The 17443-nt window shown below is 41.0% G+C and overlaps 1 long non-coding RNA gene across 2 annotated transcripts; it reads left to right on the top strand.

The window, feature by feature from the left end:
- The first annotated feature begins 13117 nt into the window (after positions 1-13117).
- On the top strand, positions 13118-16135 carry LOC123742565 (uncharacterized). 2 transcript variants are annotated; one of them, XR_014392088.1, is made up of 3 exons: positions 13118-13245; positions 13328-14700; positions 14844-16135. It is a non-coding gene; the product is annotated as an uncharacterized LOC123742565 (long non-coding RNA). The 2 variants fall into 2 exon arrangements; XR_014392089.1 differs by having other exon boundaries at positions 13118-14235; positions 14418-14700.
- Positions 16136-17443: the final 1308 nt, after the last annotated feature.

The following is a 17443-nucleotide window of genomic DNA, read 5'->3' as shown; positions in this document are numbered from 1 at the left end:
TAGGGGAATTAAGCGTGTTGTGAGCAGCGGGGAGGGGCAAACTAATGCAAGCTTAACAAATCATTTGAATTTATTTGCCTACAATATGACACCGCTTGTCTGTGCTCTGCTTGATGTCTAAAATTGCACCCTATACACTATATAGTATAGTATACTAATTTTGTTCAGGGCCGGTAGGCCTCTGGTCAGAAATAGTTCACTTCATACGGATTAGGGTGCCATTTTGGATGCACAGTGGTTTACAATACCAGATTGAGATGACAGGACAATCAGTTGTGGCAAGGCAGGAAAGGTTAGAGATGTGGATATTTAGTATCAGGTTTTCAGGTCCAGCATCTGTGAGAGACACTATACACCACACTTCAGAGGACAGAGACACTGCATCAATAGGCTACAGGTGAATTAAATCATTTTTTAATTTGAATAAAAATTGATTTATATAGATTGATATAGCTTTTGAACAAAAACACAAGATGTAGAAAAATATATATTTTAAACTGAATATTGGCAGTTTTTGAAAATATATTGACACGTTATGATATTTCTTGTTTACAAAGTGATCATGTGCAGTGCATATTTTATCAACAACGGATTGTAACAGATTATCTTAATTTAGCTTCTTAAGGTTTTTTGAGTGCTTCATTGTGATTCCAACTAGGCTGCACACCTAGTTGATGGTACTCAGCGTTTTACATGTATTTTTCAACCAGGGTAAAACAAAGGCTTCAGCAGAGTAATATCTAAGATCCTATTGCCGTGGGTGCAGAATGATTATAATTTGCATATATAAGATGAGTTCAGTCTGCAATTATAGCGAGATAAATACTTTACATGATCCTGTTGCTTGAACAACTTTCCTCCTCTCCCCCTCCCTTTCTCTTTATCTCCCTCCCTCCCTCCCTCTGTCTCTTTAGCTCTCTCTCTACCTCTCTCTCTCTCTCTCTCTCTCTCTGTACCTCGCTCTCTCTGTCTCCTTTCTTACAGATCTCAAGAATTTTCACACATTACAGTTGACATGAACTTATCTACAGTCATCCACATCTCCTCATATCTCCCTCATTGATCTGGGTGTACAGGGTGTTCATGTGGCACATTTTATCCCCATTTTAACTGCTTCCTGTGCAATCAACATCATCCTGGGTCTCCCCACCAATGTCTACATCCTGTGGCTGATATTGACCGAAGCGGGAGGGACGATGGCCTCAGAGTTCTTTGCTCTCAACCTGATCGTGTCTGAGATCCTCTTCTGTCTCTTTAATGCCGTCCGCTTAGCTGAACTCCAGTCAGAGAAATATGTCCAGTCTGATCTTGTCCACAAAGCTGCTGCATATTCTTTTGGGCTACTTTTCTCTGGTCGTCCCCTGTTCCAGTGCTGCATCTGTTTAGAGCACTACCTGGCGGTGGTCCAACCTGTGGTCTTCCTAAAGTACAAACCCCTGAGATACAGGGTGGGGTGTTGTGGTGTTGTCTGGCTGATGGTTCTTGGGTCCTGCTGTCTATGTTTGTTTGAGAATTTTACAGCAGTGTCATTCCACTCTGTCCTTGTCCAGTCACTGGTCTATTTTTTGCTGATGTCATTCTGCTGCCTCTCAGTTCTCTGGGCTCTGAAACGTCCAGGGCCGGGGGATAGGGACAGGGAGGGGACAAACAGCATTAAGATGAAGGCCTTTAAGATAATTTAGATTATCCTTGTATATGCTACTGTGTCTCAACTCCCAGTGGCAGTGACGGTTCTGACTCATAAATACATTCCCTACATCAACGTTTTTACAGGCATGGCCATTTCTTATGGCATCGTTTTAGTCTCTGGGTTTGTGCAGCCCCTCCTCTACCTCCACAGGGTTGGGAAGCTGCCCTGTATCGGAGGTCTCTAAGACAAAAAGTAAAAATCTCTTCAACCAATTAGTGCTTTGAAAATGTACAATAAATAATTGTATTTATGTTCTATATTACTGATTTTGTTTCCCAATTGATAATGTTTGAATATATTTCCAATGTAATCAGTAGAAAGGGATGGTTTGATTTCCCCCTTGTTTTGTTTTGATAATATTGGGTCTGCGGTGTATGTACCCACATACTGTAGAGTGTAAACCAGCCCAATAACTTCCTAAATCATCCACATGTATCATTGAAATGTTGATATATAGGCCGGGATTAAATCCGATCGTGCTAGTAGACAATGCAGCTTTTAAATGAATTGGTACCGTGTTCGCAGAGATGCCATTCAAGGTAAATGCTGCACATGTCGGCTCATTTGGAAATTACCATTAAAGGTCAAGCGTGATATTGTCTCGTCCTGACCAGTATAAGGGGTTATTTTTTGTTGCAGTTTGGTCAGGACGTGGCAGGGAGTGTTTGTTTTATGTGGTTCGGGGTTTGTTGGGCTATGTTCCTATGTAAGAGGGGTGTTTGTTTAGAGTGTTTCGGGGTTGTTGGGCTATGTTCTTGTTAGTTTATTTCTATGTTAGTTCTAGTCTTTCTATTTCTATGTTTAGTTAATGGGGTTGACCTTCAATTGGAAGCAGCTGCTCCTCGTTGCTTCTAATTGAAGGTCTTATTTAAGAGGGGTGTTTTTTTCTGTGGGATTTTGTGGGTAGTTGTCTCCTGTTTTGTGTCTGTGCACCTGACAGGACTGTTTAGTGTCGTTTGTTGTTTTGTATATGTGTTTTTTCCTTCTTTTAATAAAAATAAAGAAGATGAGCATACACATTCCCTCTGCACCTTGGTCCAATCCTTATGACGCCCGTGACAGATATAGCATGATTTTGTACTGAATCCTGGCCATAATGTATTTGTTTGTAAATAGACCTGGTGTCTTTCTGTTTCAACTTTAGCGTGATATTTATTGGCAGAGAGACAGACCATTCCGCTGTCTAATTCAGAAACAGACTGGCACCAAACATTTACATGTGTTTTCTTTTGAAATGATAGATGGTGATTTTGCTTGAAAGTTCCAAAGTAGATATTGTTGGGTTAATGTGATTTAATAAATACTTATTAAGGAGCTGTCTGTCTGTCTGTCTGTCTGTCTGTCTTCTTTAAAGATAAAAAATAAAATGCATATCTGTATATTCTTTTTAATAAATAACAACAATATTTATAATAACTAATAAAATAATATTACAACAAATATTATGGCTGGACTCAAATGTGCTGGTTGATAAAATACCTGCATTTATGGGAAAGATGTTTGAAAAGGGTATTTTGTTCTTAAATTATATTGTAAATTGGAATGGTAGAGTTATGTACTTCATGGAGTTATCAGAATTGTACGGGAAGGTCTGCTCAATCCAAGAGTACAACCAATTGATTACAGCATCACCCCAAAAAATGGAGGAGGCAGGTTGCAGCGGGAGGAGCTAGGGAACTGGTCTGTCTGCCCAATATAATGGATCAAAACTGGTGGAGGAATAAAAATAGCATAAATAGGAAAGTGTACCAGTTTCATTTGAGGACCAGGGTGTTGACAACTGTGCCCAACAGATTGCAAAATAGTTGGGAAGAGATTTTTGATGTACCGATTTCATGGTACAGGGTGTATGAGTTGATATATAAAACAACACAAGATTCAAGACTTCGTGCTATTCAGCTAAAATTATTATATAGAATTCTTGCCACCAACAAAATGTTTAATATTTGGGGCATAAAATCATCGAAGCTCTGCAGATTTTGTTGTGAGGATACAGAATCAATAGACCATTTATTTTGGTGTTGCACTCATGTAGCCTGTTTCTGGTTACAGAATGGTTGAGGGACAGCTATTGGGGATCTTGGAGGGTTTGGGTTCACGTTTTTTGGCCTGGTGGTAGATCGGTCAACGTGCCCTTGAGCAAGGCATTGACCCTGGATGCTTCTGTGTGTCGCTCTGAATGGGAGTCTGTTGGATGACTGGTATGATGTAGTTGTTGAGCGGCTTCACTGCAAGAATATTGTATGTTTCGAATATTCAATCAATTAAAAAATAAATAAATAAATAAAATAAAATCATATTTTTTCAATATATTTATCCTTCAAGTCAATGGGCAGTTCCAGCTATGATGGTGTCATAAAATGGAATACTTCTGTACTGATCACCATATTGTGTAACTAGGGTCTGAAGTTTCACCTGACCTTTTGACCTGACCTGGTCTGGAAAATGTAGGGCCCTATCCATCCATAGCACATTCTACACAGCATGGCATATTCTCTTCAACCATACTAAACATCACTTAGTGTTGTCATAATCAGTGGAAATAAATAATCCATCTAGTGAGGTTATGGGCAACATCAGTTGACAGACAAGAGCAAAATATGTTTTGGTGGGGGTGTCTGAGAGTGCGGTTCAGGGTGAAGGAGGGAGCGTGTTGGGTGGGAGTGAGGGACGGAAGGAGGGATGGAGGGTGGAAGCTACGGAGGGAGGGAGGTAGGTGGGAGCCAGGGATGGAGTGCGAGACGCCTTTGTCAAAAGTAATGCACTAAATTGGAAGTTGGCTGCCATCTGGGATGGGAGGGATTCATTATTTTCTTATAACTCTTTCTCCCTCTTTTACCACTTTCTTGTTTTTGGTCCAGATTATCTCTCTCTCTGTCTTTCTCTCTCTCTCTCTCTCTCTCTCAAATTAAATACAATTTTATTTGTCACATGCGCCGAATACGACAGGTGTAGACCTTACAGTGAAATGCTTACTTACAAGCCCTGACCAACAATGCAGTTAAATTATAAAAATAAGAACAAGAATAAGAAATAAAAGTAACTAATAATTAAAGAGCAGCAGTAAAACAACAATAGCGAGGCTATATACACGGGGTACCGGTACAGAGTCAATGTGCTCTCAACCGGTTAGTCGAGGTAATATGTACATGTAGGTAGAGTTATTAAAGTGACTATACATAGATAATAACAGAGAGTAGCAGCAGTGTAAAAGAGGGGTGGGGGGGGCAATGCAAGTTATCTGGGTAGCCATTTGATTAGATGTTCAGGAGTCTTATGGATTGGGGGTAGAAATTGTTTACAAGCCTCTTGAACCTAGACTTGGCGCTCCGGAACTGCTTGTCGTGCAGTAGCAGAGAGAACAGTCTATGACTAGGGTGGCTGGAGTCTTTGACAATTTTTTTTGTGCCTTCCTCTGACACCTCCTGGTATAGAGGTCCTGGATCGCAGGAAGCTTGTTCACAGTGATGTACTGGGCCATACTCTGTAGTGTCTTGAAGTCGAAGGTCGAGCAGTTGCCATACCAGGCAGTGATGCAACCAGTCTGGATGCTCTTGATGTTGCAGCTGTAGAACCTTTTGAGAATCTGAGGACCCATTCCAAGTATTTTCAGTCTCTTGAGGGGGAATAGGTTTTGTCGTGCCGTCTTCATGACTGTCTTGGTGAGCTTGGACCATGTTAGTTTGTTGGTTATGTGGACACCAAGGAACTTGAAGCTCTCAACCTGCTCCACTACAGCCCCGTCAATGAGAATGGGGGCGTGCTCAGTCCTCCTTTTCCTGTAGTCCAAAATCATCTCCTTGGTCTTGATCACGCTGAGGGAGAGGTTGTTGTCCAGGCACCACACGACCAGGTCTCTAACCTCCTCTCTATATGGTGTCTTGTTGTTGCTGGTGATCAGGCCTACCACTGTTGTGGCATCGGCAAACTTAATGATGGGGTTGGAGTTGTGCCTGGCCGTGCAGTCACGAGAGAACAGGGAGTACAGGAGGGGACTGAGCACGCACCCCTGAGGGGCCCCTGTGTTAAGGATCAGTGTGGCGGATGTGTTGCTACCTACCCTTACCACCTGGGGGAGGCCCGTCAGGAAGTCCAGGATCCAGTTGCAGAGGGAGGTGTTTAGTCAAAGGGTCCGTAGCTTAGTGATGAGCTTTGAGGGCACTATGGTGTTGAACGCTGAGCTATAGTCAATGAATAGTGATGGGGTCACGTTGGGGTCATGATAGGGGCTGCACCAAATGATTTATGCATTATAATAATTGATTATGCTTATGTTGTATTAATAGAAGGGGGAGGGCCCCACTACATTTATAGGGTCCTGGACCACAGATTATCAATATATGCATTATAAGGTTTAATACTGTTCCACAGTTTTTTTCTAGTCTCTGCCTCTTATAAGAAACAGTCTGAGCAGATGTGTGAGCAATTGCAGTCAAAACAGGGTGTCTGTGAGAAGCGCCTCAAGGCTAAAAGAGATACATAGACACAGACCCCTGCAGGGGAGTAAACAGATAAGCGACAAGTCAGGCACACCACTGTAGCCACACGGGAATGGAAAATTACTGCTGAGCCCTTAGAAAATATGGGACTATTGTTTTCTCCTGCAAGTTTGTATAACTGTATATGCATGGGCTTGGTCTCATGAGTAGAAGGTGTTGACGTAGGGAATTACATCACTAGGGATTGACTGCAAGTATGTAAAAGCAACTTTGACCTTTTTTAATTTGCAGAACTTACTCTGAAACATACATGCTGTGTTTCCGTTGTCAACTTCTGTCTGCAATTGCATTAAAACTTCTTTGGGGTAGGGGGCAGTATTTTCACGTCCGGATGAAAAGCGTGCCCGGAGTAAACTGCCTGCTACTCAGTCCCAGAGGCTAGGATATGCATATTATTAGTAGATTTGGATAGAAAACACGCTGAAGTTTCTAAAACTGTTTGGATGATGTCTGTGAGTATAACAGAACTCATATGGCAGGCAAAAACCTGAGAGAAATCCAACCAGAAAGTGGGAAATCTGAGGTTTGTAGTTTTTCAAGTGATTGCCTATCCAGTATACAGTGTCTGTGGGGTCATATTGCATTTCCTAAGGCTCCCACTAGATGTCAACAGTCTTTAGAACAGTGTTTCATGCTTCCACTGTGAATGGGGAGAGAATAAGAGCTCTAGGAGTCAGGTGTCCCAAAATAAGGCATGAGCTCAGTCACGCGCGCAGCCGAGAGAGCGAGCTGAGTTCCTTTTCATTTATGAAGACAATGGAATTGTCCGGTTGGAATATTATTGCAGATTTATGATAAAAACATCCTAAAGATTGATTCTATACATCGTTTGACATGTTTCTACAAACTGTAATGCAACTTTTTTGACTTTTCATCTGGACCCAGTGCATGCGCTTACTGCATTTGGAATAGTGAACTGAACGCGCAAACAAAAAGGAGGTATTTGGACATAAATATGGACTTTATCGAAATAAAATGAACATTTATTGTGGAACTGGGATTCCTGTGAGTGCATTCCGATGAAGATCATCAAAGGTAAGTGAATATTTATAATGCTATTTCTGACTTCTGATGACTCCAAAATGGTGGGTATCTGTATGGCTTGTTTTGATGTCTGAGCGCTGTACTCAGATTATTGCAAAGTTTGCTTTAGCCGTAAAGCCTTTTTGAAATCTGACGCAGTGGTTGCATTAAGGAGAAGTTTATCTAGAATTCTGTGCATAACACTTGTATGTTTTATCAACATTTATGATGAGTATTTCTGTAAATTGATGTGCTCATTCACCGGAGGTTTTGGAGGCAAAACATTTCTGAACATAACGCGCCAATTTAAAATGTTTTTTTGCATATAAATATGAACTTTATCGAGCAAAACATACATGTATTGTGTAACATGAAGTCCTATGAGTGCCATCTGATGAAGATCATCAGATGGATTTCTGGTTTTTGTGAGACCTCTCCTTGCTTGGAAAATCGCTGTGTGGTTTTTCTTGTCTAGGTGCTGTCCTAACATAATCTAATGCTATGCTTTCGCCGTAAAGCCTTTTTGAAATTGGACACTGTGGTTGGATTAACGATAAGATTATCTTTAAAATGGTGTATAATACTTGTATGTGTGAGAAATTAGAATTATGACATTTTTGTTGTTTTGAATTTGGCAAGTGTTCGATCACGTCTAACAACTTTTCTAATGGGCTGATGCTGAATTTTTTACAGGAAATAATAATGTGGCCAGCTGGTCTTGTTAGCATAGGGCTGAGTGTAACAGGTTATCTTATGGGGACAGCTAACATGTAGCGATCCATAACGTGCAACTACGTCAAATAATTGAAATGGTTGATGTGGGTTTTGAGAAAGATGTCTAAAAAAAATTTGCAGGTATGTACCCAGTCATTTCAAACCTTGATTAGATCGTAATTGGATCAAATATGCCTCTCTATTTATGCATGAGAATACTTGGGAACAGATTTTCCAAAATTACTTTTGAGCTGATTTACCGGTAATTTTTTTATTTTATATCTAACAACCAAAATTACGTAAAACTTAATCTTATTTTATTGACAAATAAAAACATTACCCGTGGGCCACCTATTGGGGAATCTTGACCTATACTGTATGCACTATGCAATTAGAGAGAGATTATGTATTGAAACAACAGACTAAAACTGTGTAGGTCTGAAGCCCATATGATTTGATTATGGACGGTAAAAGAGTCAGCCCTTCCATGTGGCTGGGTTAACCTGTGGCTCATATCACTCAGCACAGACAGGTGCTGAGTGATTTGAGCGATGATGCTTATATTTCCGACAATGCCAGAATGCAAATCCCTGAGCAGGTGTGTATGTGTGTGTGTTTGTGTGTGTGTGTGTGTGTGTGTGTGTGTGTGTGTGTGTGTGTGTGTGTGTGTGTGTGTGTGTGTGTGTGTGTGTGTGTGTGTGTGTGTGTGTGTGTGTGTGTGTGTGTGTGTGTGTGTGTGTGTGTGTGTGTGTGTGTGTCCTGTGGCTCAGAGGTCTTCAGTGTCATGGTCTCACCCCTGATTCACCTCTACAGAGAGGGAAGGCTGCCATGCAGAAGAGGGCCAGATACACATTAGACTTACAGTTGTGGGCACTAAAGGTACAGGTTTTTGTGACAAACTAAATAGCTAAATGACGGTGGAGCGTTGTATTAAATACATATTTAATTACAATTCTTCTAGCAATACCAAGGTGCAGCCTGACTTCTTTGTGCCTGCAACTGTAGTTTAAACATACATAGACAAGTTATAGGTGTATAATTCATTGTACTTTTTTATTTGATAAATAGTTTTTAGTTAATTTTATTTGGTGGCATGTAGCAATATAATTTTGTGAGATACTGCACGTTAGCATTAGAGTTGTTGTTAACTTTAGCTACATCACTTGTTTAGCATTTATAGTGAATGTTGGGTTTATACAATTGGTATTAGGAAGGGGTGGCTAAAAAGTGGATTAGGACAATTCATTTAGCATTTATAGTGAATGTTGGTTTGTTTGATGAATTATACAATTAATATTAGGATTGGGTGGATAGGTTTGCGATTAGGCCCAATCATTTAGCCTCAGCATTAAGTCATGCTTGTTTTGTTCATCAATGTATGTTTTCCATTGAATTTAGATTCCTTGTCTGTCACAACGATGACAAAATTTGGTTCAAATGTATGGGGACTGAAAGTGCATGAGACTTGGCAAAAACTGTCATCGTTGCTCAACATTCTAACCCAGACAGTGCACACTCCTAGAAAGCCATTAGGCTCCATCCACACTGGGAAAAAACACGAATCCCCCTGATGTTAAATTGATTGTTCGGGATTTTGGTAATGAGGTCATTTATCTACTTTCCGAGAGTCAGATGAACTCGTGGATACCATTTTTATGACTTCCCGTATTTGTGCTTAGCTAGTTAGCATTGGATTGCCGAACTAGCTCTAAATTCCTTCATATTGGACTCAGATATATAAAAATGCTATCCACGAGTTCATCTCACTCTCAGGAAATAGAAAATGAACATCCTGAACTATCTCTTTAATATTTGCTATTTTAATGTCAGATGCACGTCAATTCCAAGTCAATACATTAGTCAAATATAATCTAGTCTAGATGAGTGTAATCTTGTTTGGAGCGATCTTCATAGCATACTGTAGAAGTCAAATCCTAACCCCTGGACAGAGGTATAGACACTCATTCTTCAACAATAAGATGAAGCCACAGCAGGTACAGTGCAAACTCTTTGTCTTACCTTTTCTTGAAAACCCTCTGTAACTTCTATCAATTTGTAATAATAACATTGTCACAGATTGATTCCTGTGATGATAAAACTTGTTTTATACTAAGTGTTATACTGCTTCAGATCCACTAATTACCTCTCCTCTTCTTTTTCTCTCTCCCTCTTTATCTTAGTAGGCAGCTCTTCCTGTTATTCAGAGACTAAAGTAACATAGGACGTGCAGCAATGAAGGAACCAAACTCCTCCTGATCCCATAAGGTTTCACTTTTCCAGTGATGCATCTGTGGGGAGCGTTACCTGGTGGTTGTCCATCCTGTAGTCTTCCTCAAGTACAGACTTTTAAGGTACAGAGTGGCATGTATGATCATAGCATGGTTGCTGACACTCCTTGTGTCAAAGGGCGCTACTGGTGGCGGCATCAAATTCAATGCCGGGATCTTCACTGCGTTTCTGTTTTCATCATGTTCTGCAGTGTCTACTTGTTGACGATGATGAGCAGGTCTGGTCCAGCGGATGGAGGGAAGGAGAGAGAGGGTGAAACAGAGGAGGGAGGTAAACTGATGGAGAAGAGAGCGTCTCCTTCCATCCAGATCATCCTGCTGACCTTGTTGCTGAACTACACATTTCTTTGAGCTCCTTGAATTGCATTGTGACCCCTCTTACTTTTAATTTCAGCATGTTGGTTAGTTTTACACAGCACCTCCTCTTCCTCCGCAGAGCTTGGAAAACTGCCATGCATCTGGGGATAAAGAGAAGGATACCTACACTGTAGGGGAAAGGTTGTCTTGCATTTCTCAGGTTATCATTCTGTTCCATTCCCTTTAATCATATTGTTCATGCTATTTAGAGGTGTTGACATTTGTAGTAAGTTGGTTATGGTTAAACTATACAGTGTGTACAGGGGGGTAATTGGTTGATTGATGTGTGTGTGTGAAATTGCCATTTATTTGTCGTTGTATAGCTGTTAATCTGAGTAAAATTAGGCAGACAAATTTAGAGATTTTTTTACTATAACCTCATGCTCACAATTGTATGCTATTCCTGACTGTTTTGCTTGGTTTGACAAATTGTAACCCCCAAAATACTGTATATACTATTATTTAATATTTTCTAAATAATCTTCATTTGTTTTACATCCTGTATAGCAGTTGCTTCTCTACGATTTGTTAGTGTTCTATATTGAAATTAATTGTTATATCTTTTAAAAAGAGGTGTGGAATAAAGCAAATCTGATTGACTCAACAGTTCAGGTCCCTGTCTGTCGTATGATTACAACATTTCCCCAAATATGTATCCCCCTTCGGTGATGAATGCACATGTCTTGGCTATTTGTATAACCACTATAAAACATTCCACCCCAAACAGGGCCTACTGCATAAAAACATTATCTTCCATGATTATTGGGACCTGCCTGATGTTTGTATTGGTCATTTGCATGACAGCCAACATTGTCTTTTAGCTGTAGTAACTGTCTCTGAAGGAGTAACCCACTGGACAAAATTGACTGAATTGACATTCATTTTAACCATCAAAATATATACCATGACATTGAATCAATATGGAAAACTAATTTGATTTGCAAAAAGTAATCAACGTCAACGGTGGCAGCTAGTCTTACTGGGGTCTGACATTCAACGGAAAATACATTACAGACAAAAATACTTTACAGTTAACATACATTTAAAAACTATGTGTGTGTGTGTGTGTGTGTGTGTGTGTGTGTGTGTGTGTGTGTGTGTGTGTGTGTGTGTGTGTGTGTGTGTGTGTGGTGTGTGTGTGTGTGTGTGTGTGCGTCTGTCAGTTACACATACATGTCAGCACATTCACACAATAAGTTTGTCACATGGGGGAGTGGCGTTGAGGTGTTGCTTTACTTGTTGTTTTTAAACCAGATTTGCTTGTTCACTTTATGAGATGGAAGGGCGTTCCATGCGCTCCTGGCTCTGTATAATGCTGTACGTTTCGTTGAATTTGTTCTGGACCTGGGGACTGTGAAAATACCCCTAGTGGCATGTCTGGTGGGGTAAGATTGTGTCTCAGTGACTTGTTTAGATTGACTATGCAAACAATTTGGAATTTCCAACACATCAATGTTTCTTAGAACAACAAGAAGTGATACAGTCAGTCTCTCCTCAACTCTTAGCCAAGAGAAACTGGCATTCTTAGTATTTATGTGAGCTCTCTGATTACAATGAATGGTAAATGCCCTGCTATCGACCACAAGGGGTGGTGCGGACGGCCCAGTCCATCGCTGGGGGTGAGATCCCAGCCATCCAGGACATTTATAATGACTTCAGCCATCCCATCTAATCAAAGGACTGTTCCCTCTGCGACAGGCTGGCAGGCGGTATCGGAGCATCAGGATCCAAAACAGCTTCTATCTCCAAAAAATAAAACTGCTGAAGAGGTAATCAATGTCTGTCTACAAACAACCACAGACTACCTGTACTGACTCTACATGTACTGACTCCACCTGCACTGACTCCACCTGCACTGACTCCACCTGCACTGACTCCACCTGCACTGATTCCACCTGCACTGACTCTACCTGTACTGACTCCACCTGTACTGACTCTACCTGTACTGACTCTACCTGTACTGACTCGATGCACACACACTCGTTCACAAACACTCACACACATATCCACAATAACACACACACACATATCCACAATAACACACACACACACATGCACAAACGCACGCACTTACGCACGCACGCACGCACACACACACACACACACACACACACACACACACACACACACACACACACACACACACACACACAAGCACCATATACATTGCTGCTACTGTTTATATTTTATCCTGCTGCTCGGTCACTTTTACCTCTGATTATGTTGACATGTCTAACTCAGCTATCACCAGTATCCCTGCTCAGTGATATTGGTACTGGTACTGGACTTGTACAGAGAGAATATTCTAGTGTTTTTTTATTTCTTGTGTATTTTATTATATCTGTCTTAGTATTACTCCTGTGCTCTTTTCAAGAATCGATTTTGGATTTGACACTCTTCATTATTGAGGCAGAGCTTCCAAGTCAGCATTTCACTTTACTGTTTACAGCTCCTTTATCCTGTGCATGTGACAAATGAACTTTGACTTGATTGGTATGTAAATAACGCACCATGTGACTTCTTAGGAAGAAAACAGGACACAGAGCTTCAGCTCTCTCATACACTCATACATGAAGGTGATTTGATTTGATGTAAAAGCAGGTTGGACTCTGCCTTCTGCATTACAGAACACTACGAAGATTGCAAATCAAGGAGTTACCAAATCAACTAAGGGGTAGGATATTTTACATTTTAATATCACTGAGTATGTTATCTCAGGCTAATTGTTTTACATCCCGTTTAATGTTTTCTTTCAGACTTACTGATATACAGTTCCTTCAGAAATGGGTGTCAGGTAGCCTGTCCTACCGAAAGGTTGCTGGTTCTAATCCCCGAGCTGACTAAATGAAGAATATTTGTGCCCTTCAACAAGGCACTTAACCCTAATTGCTCTTGTAAGTCGCTCTGGACAAGGGTGTCTACTAAATAAAAATAAAAAAAATGACATGTAGGGTTGCACATTTTGGGGAATATTCAGAGGTGGAAACCTTCCGTTGGAATTAATGGGAATATATGGGAATTAACAGGAATATATGGGAATTAACGGAAATATATGCAAATTACAGTTTTTCTCAATTGTTTACACACAAATACTGGTACTTGAGACACAATGACCACAACATGTAACTCATGCACCAACCCCCTGAACCAATTCTGCTAAACTACAAGCACAATTCCTGCTTTACACTCAAATTGCAGTTCTAAAACACACTTTTTTCAAAACACTACACACAATTCTTTGCATTTGGCACAATTTTCATGCAGAAAATCTCTTGTTTTCACAATGAACACACTGCCATTCAAATATGCACACTGACTCATCACATGGGCAAACACCCGTCACACAGTTTTACAATTAGCAATCAGAGCTTTAGCATAAAAGGGCAACAGGTGAGCTCTTCTGTTTTGGAGCAATGGATGCCAACATTGGAAACAGAGGCAGAGCCAGAGGAGTGAGAGTAAGAGGAGGAGGACGGGGAGGACAAGGACAAGGATGAGGACGAGGAAGGCCAAGGACCGTAATCTCTGATGAGATCCGAGCCACTTTGGTTGATCATGTGGTCAACCATGGTCTAACAATGAGGGAGGCTGCGCAAAGAGTACAGCCAAATTTGAGCAGGTACACTGTAGCATCCATCATCCAGACATTCCGAAATGAGAATAGGTAAGAAATCTACTCTCACTAGAAAATTGGAGTACTGCATATCAATACAGTACTCAATGAGTACAGTAGTACAGTATTGCCTGTGGACTGTTCTGTAGGACTGTAAAAATAAAGTATGTTTCAAGTATTTGGGAAATGTATTCCTACTTTGTATTTACAGTATTTTACTATTTGTTTGGCAGAACTGAAAGATTACCAACACAAGGTGGTCGGGAACGTGTTCTGTCTCCTGAACAGGAAACTGAAATCATGAACATGGTCCTAGAAAATAACGGCATAACATTACGGCAAATACCAAGAAAAATAATTGAAAACAATGAGATATTTCAAAATATTGATAGGGTAAACTTATCAACACTGGACCGTGTCTTGCGCAGAAATAATCTCAGGATGAAGCACGTCTACAGGGTGCCATTTGAACGCAATTCAGAAAGAGTCAAAGAATTGCGATATAACTATGTGCAAGTGAGTCCTATACAATCCCACAATTGATGCATACTCTCAACACTGTATAAATGATACATATTTCAGTGTGGTAATCATAATGATTGTGCTTCACAATAGTGACCACTCCATGTCTATTTCTGATATTGTCATGTGTGTTTCAGAGAGTCCTTGAGCTAGAGGTGGCTGCAGTGGAGCACCAGTTCATCTTCATTGATGAGGTTGGATTCAACCTCACAAAAAGACAAAAGAGGGGAAGGAATATCATCGGCCAGCGTGCCATTGTTCAAGTCCCTGGCCAGCGCGGAGGGAACATCATGTGTGCAGCGATTACCCACCACGGCGTCATCCATCACCATGCTACCCTTGGCCCCTACAACACCGCCCATCTGATCACATTCCTGGACACCCTACACAACACACTCATTCCACCAGATCAGGTAGATGGCCCAGAGCAGCTCAGGTACGTTGTCATTTGGGACAACGTAAGTTTCCACAGGGCTGCTCTGGTTCGTAACTGGTTCACTGCACACCCACGCTTTTTAGTAGTTTATCTCCCTCCATATTCTCCAGTCCTCAATCCTATTGAGGAATTTTTTTCTGCCTGGAGATGGAAAGTGTATGACCGAAATCCACAAATGCATATACCTCTTCTCCAAGCTATGGAAGACGCATGTGGAGATATAGCAGCTGATGCTTTTCATGGCTGGAATCGCCATGCTAGGCGATATTTCCCCCGCTGCTGCTTGGCCAGGGAAAACATTGCTTGTGATGTGGATGAGGTGCTGTGACCAGACCGCAACAGAAGAGAGGATGCAGCACAGCACAGTTTTTTATTTTATTTTTTGTATTTTTTTGTATGTAGACCACTGTATGTGCAACTTTGTGTTGGTTGGGAATGGGATGTACACTGTGTACATTGTTTTTGTGGGAAAAATAAAATATATTTGTTACTGTGTGTTCTGAGTATAAAAACAATAATCTCAAATATTTTACAACACACTTATGTATGTACTGTCTGAAGTAATGGCAACACTGAACCAAAAAAAGGCCTAAGTCATTATGATGAATGGAGAAGAAGTGTTTTCCATTCATCATAGTGTTTTACATTGAGCACATCAGTGTTCAACTGGTTCTTATAAATGTCTATTCATATGATGGTTTGTGTGTGTCATTTGAAAACAAAATACCATTTTGATAAGAAATAACATTGTTTTGAATGTAAAGTTTCATTTTGCTGGAGATTTGAGGGGTTTTGCCCATTGTGTGTGTGTTTTTTGATTTGTGTGTAGAGTTCTGAGAATATGAGGCAGGCTTTCAGAAAATGTGTGTAAACAATCGAGAAACTGTAATATTAATACCATTTAAATGTAGATGTTTTTTGCATTGGATATATTTACCTCTTCTGCCAGTCAGCCATATTGTATTTCATCTGGCTACACCCCCCCCCCCCCCCCCCCACACAACCACTGTCTCATTCATCATGGTATTGTCACAACATCGACTGAAGGTGGTGCCTCTCCTCGCTCGGGCGGCGCTCGGCGGTCGCCGTCGCCGGCCTACTAGCTGCCACCGATCCTCTGTTCATTTTCTTTTGGTTAGGTCTAGTTTAGGTTTACACCTGTATTGTATTAGTTAATTAGTGGGGGGGTAATTTAGTCTTTCTGTTTAGGTTTGGGTTTGTTTGTGATTGTTTTAGTCAGGTTTGTTAGGCTGGGGAATAGGTGTTTTTTCCCTCTGCCTTTGTGTTTGTAGGCTGCGAGTTTTGGGCTTCATCCCTACTCTGTTTTCGGGCTCATTCCGTTATTTGTATTGTTGCCCTGCCCTACCTGTTTTTGGCAATTGTGCGTATTAAACGAGTGTTCACGGACATTAGTCTCCTGCACCTGACTTCACCCCTCCTGCTTCCTTGAGTATCCTTGACAGGCATTTTATTAAGGTTTTCTAATGACAGGGTGTCCCATGTTCTAGTGCTCTATCTGTTTGGAGCTCTACCTGACAGAGGTCCACCCAGTGGTCTACAAACCCCTGAGATACAGGGTGGGGTGTTATGGTCTTGACAGAATGCCCATTTAACCCGGTAGCCAGCCACATCAATGTGTCAGAGGAAACACTGTACACCTTGAGACCGTGTCAGCATGCATGCGCCCGGCCCACCACAGGACTCACTAGAGCGCGATGGGACATGGAAATCCCTGCCGGCCAAACCCTCCCCTAACCCGGACGACACTGGGCCAATTGTGCGTCGGCCGGCTAAGACGGTGCACAGTGCCATAGACCACTGTGCCACAAGGGAGGGCTCTGTCTGTCTTCTTTAAAGAGTATTTTTTTATGTATATTTCTAATAAATAATAACAATAATTATAACAAAAAATAGAATAATAAGAATATTTCAATATATTTTCCTTGAAATCAATGGTCAGTTCCAGCTATAATGGTGTCATAAAATTTACATTGAATCATTCTGCGCTGATCACCAAATTGTGCAACTAGAGCCTGGAGTTTTTCCTGAACTTTTAACCTGACCTGGTCTGGGAAAACTCAACGCCCTATCCCTCCACAACACATTTTACACAGCACAGCATATTCTCTTCAGCCACACTAAACATCACTTAGTGTTGTCATAACCAGCGAAAAACATTTGCATGTCAGGTGTGGTCCATTAAGAGAGGTGATGCATCAGTTTACAGACGGTAGCATCACAGGTGTCTTGGTGGTGGTGTAAACCTGATCCTAAGCTTGATCTTAAGATTGATACACATTA

This window comes from Salmo salar, chromosome 04 (assembly GCF_965601325.2).
Source record: "Salmo salar chromosome 04, fSalSal1, whole genome shotgun sequence".
NCBI classification, from domain to species: domain Eukaryota; kingdom Metazoa; phylum Chordata; class Actinopteri; order Salmoniformes; family Salmonidae; genus Salmo; species Salmo salar.
This window is presented reverse-complemented; position numbering and strand designations above follow the sequence as displayed.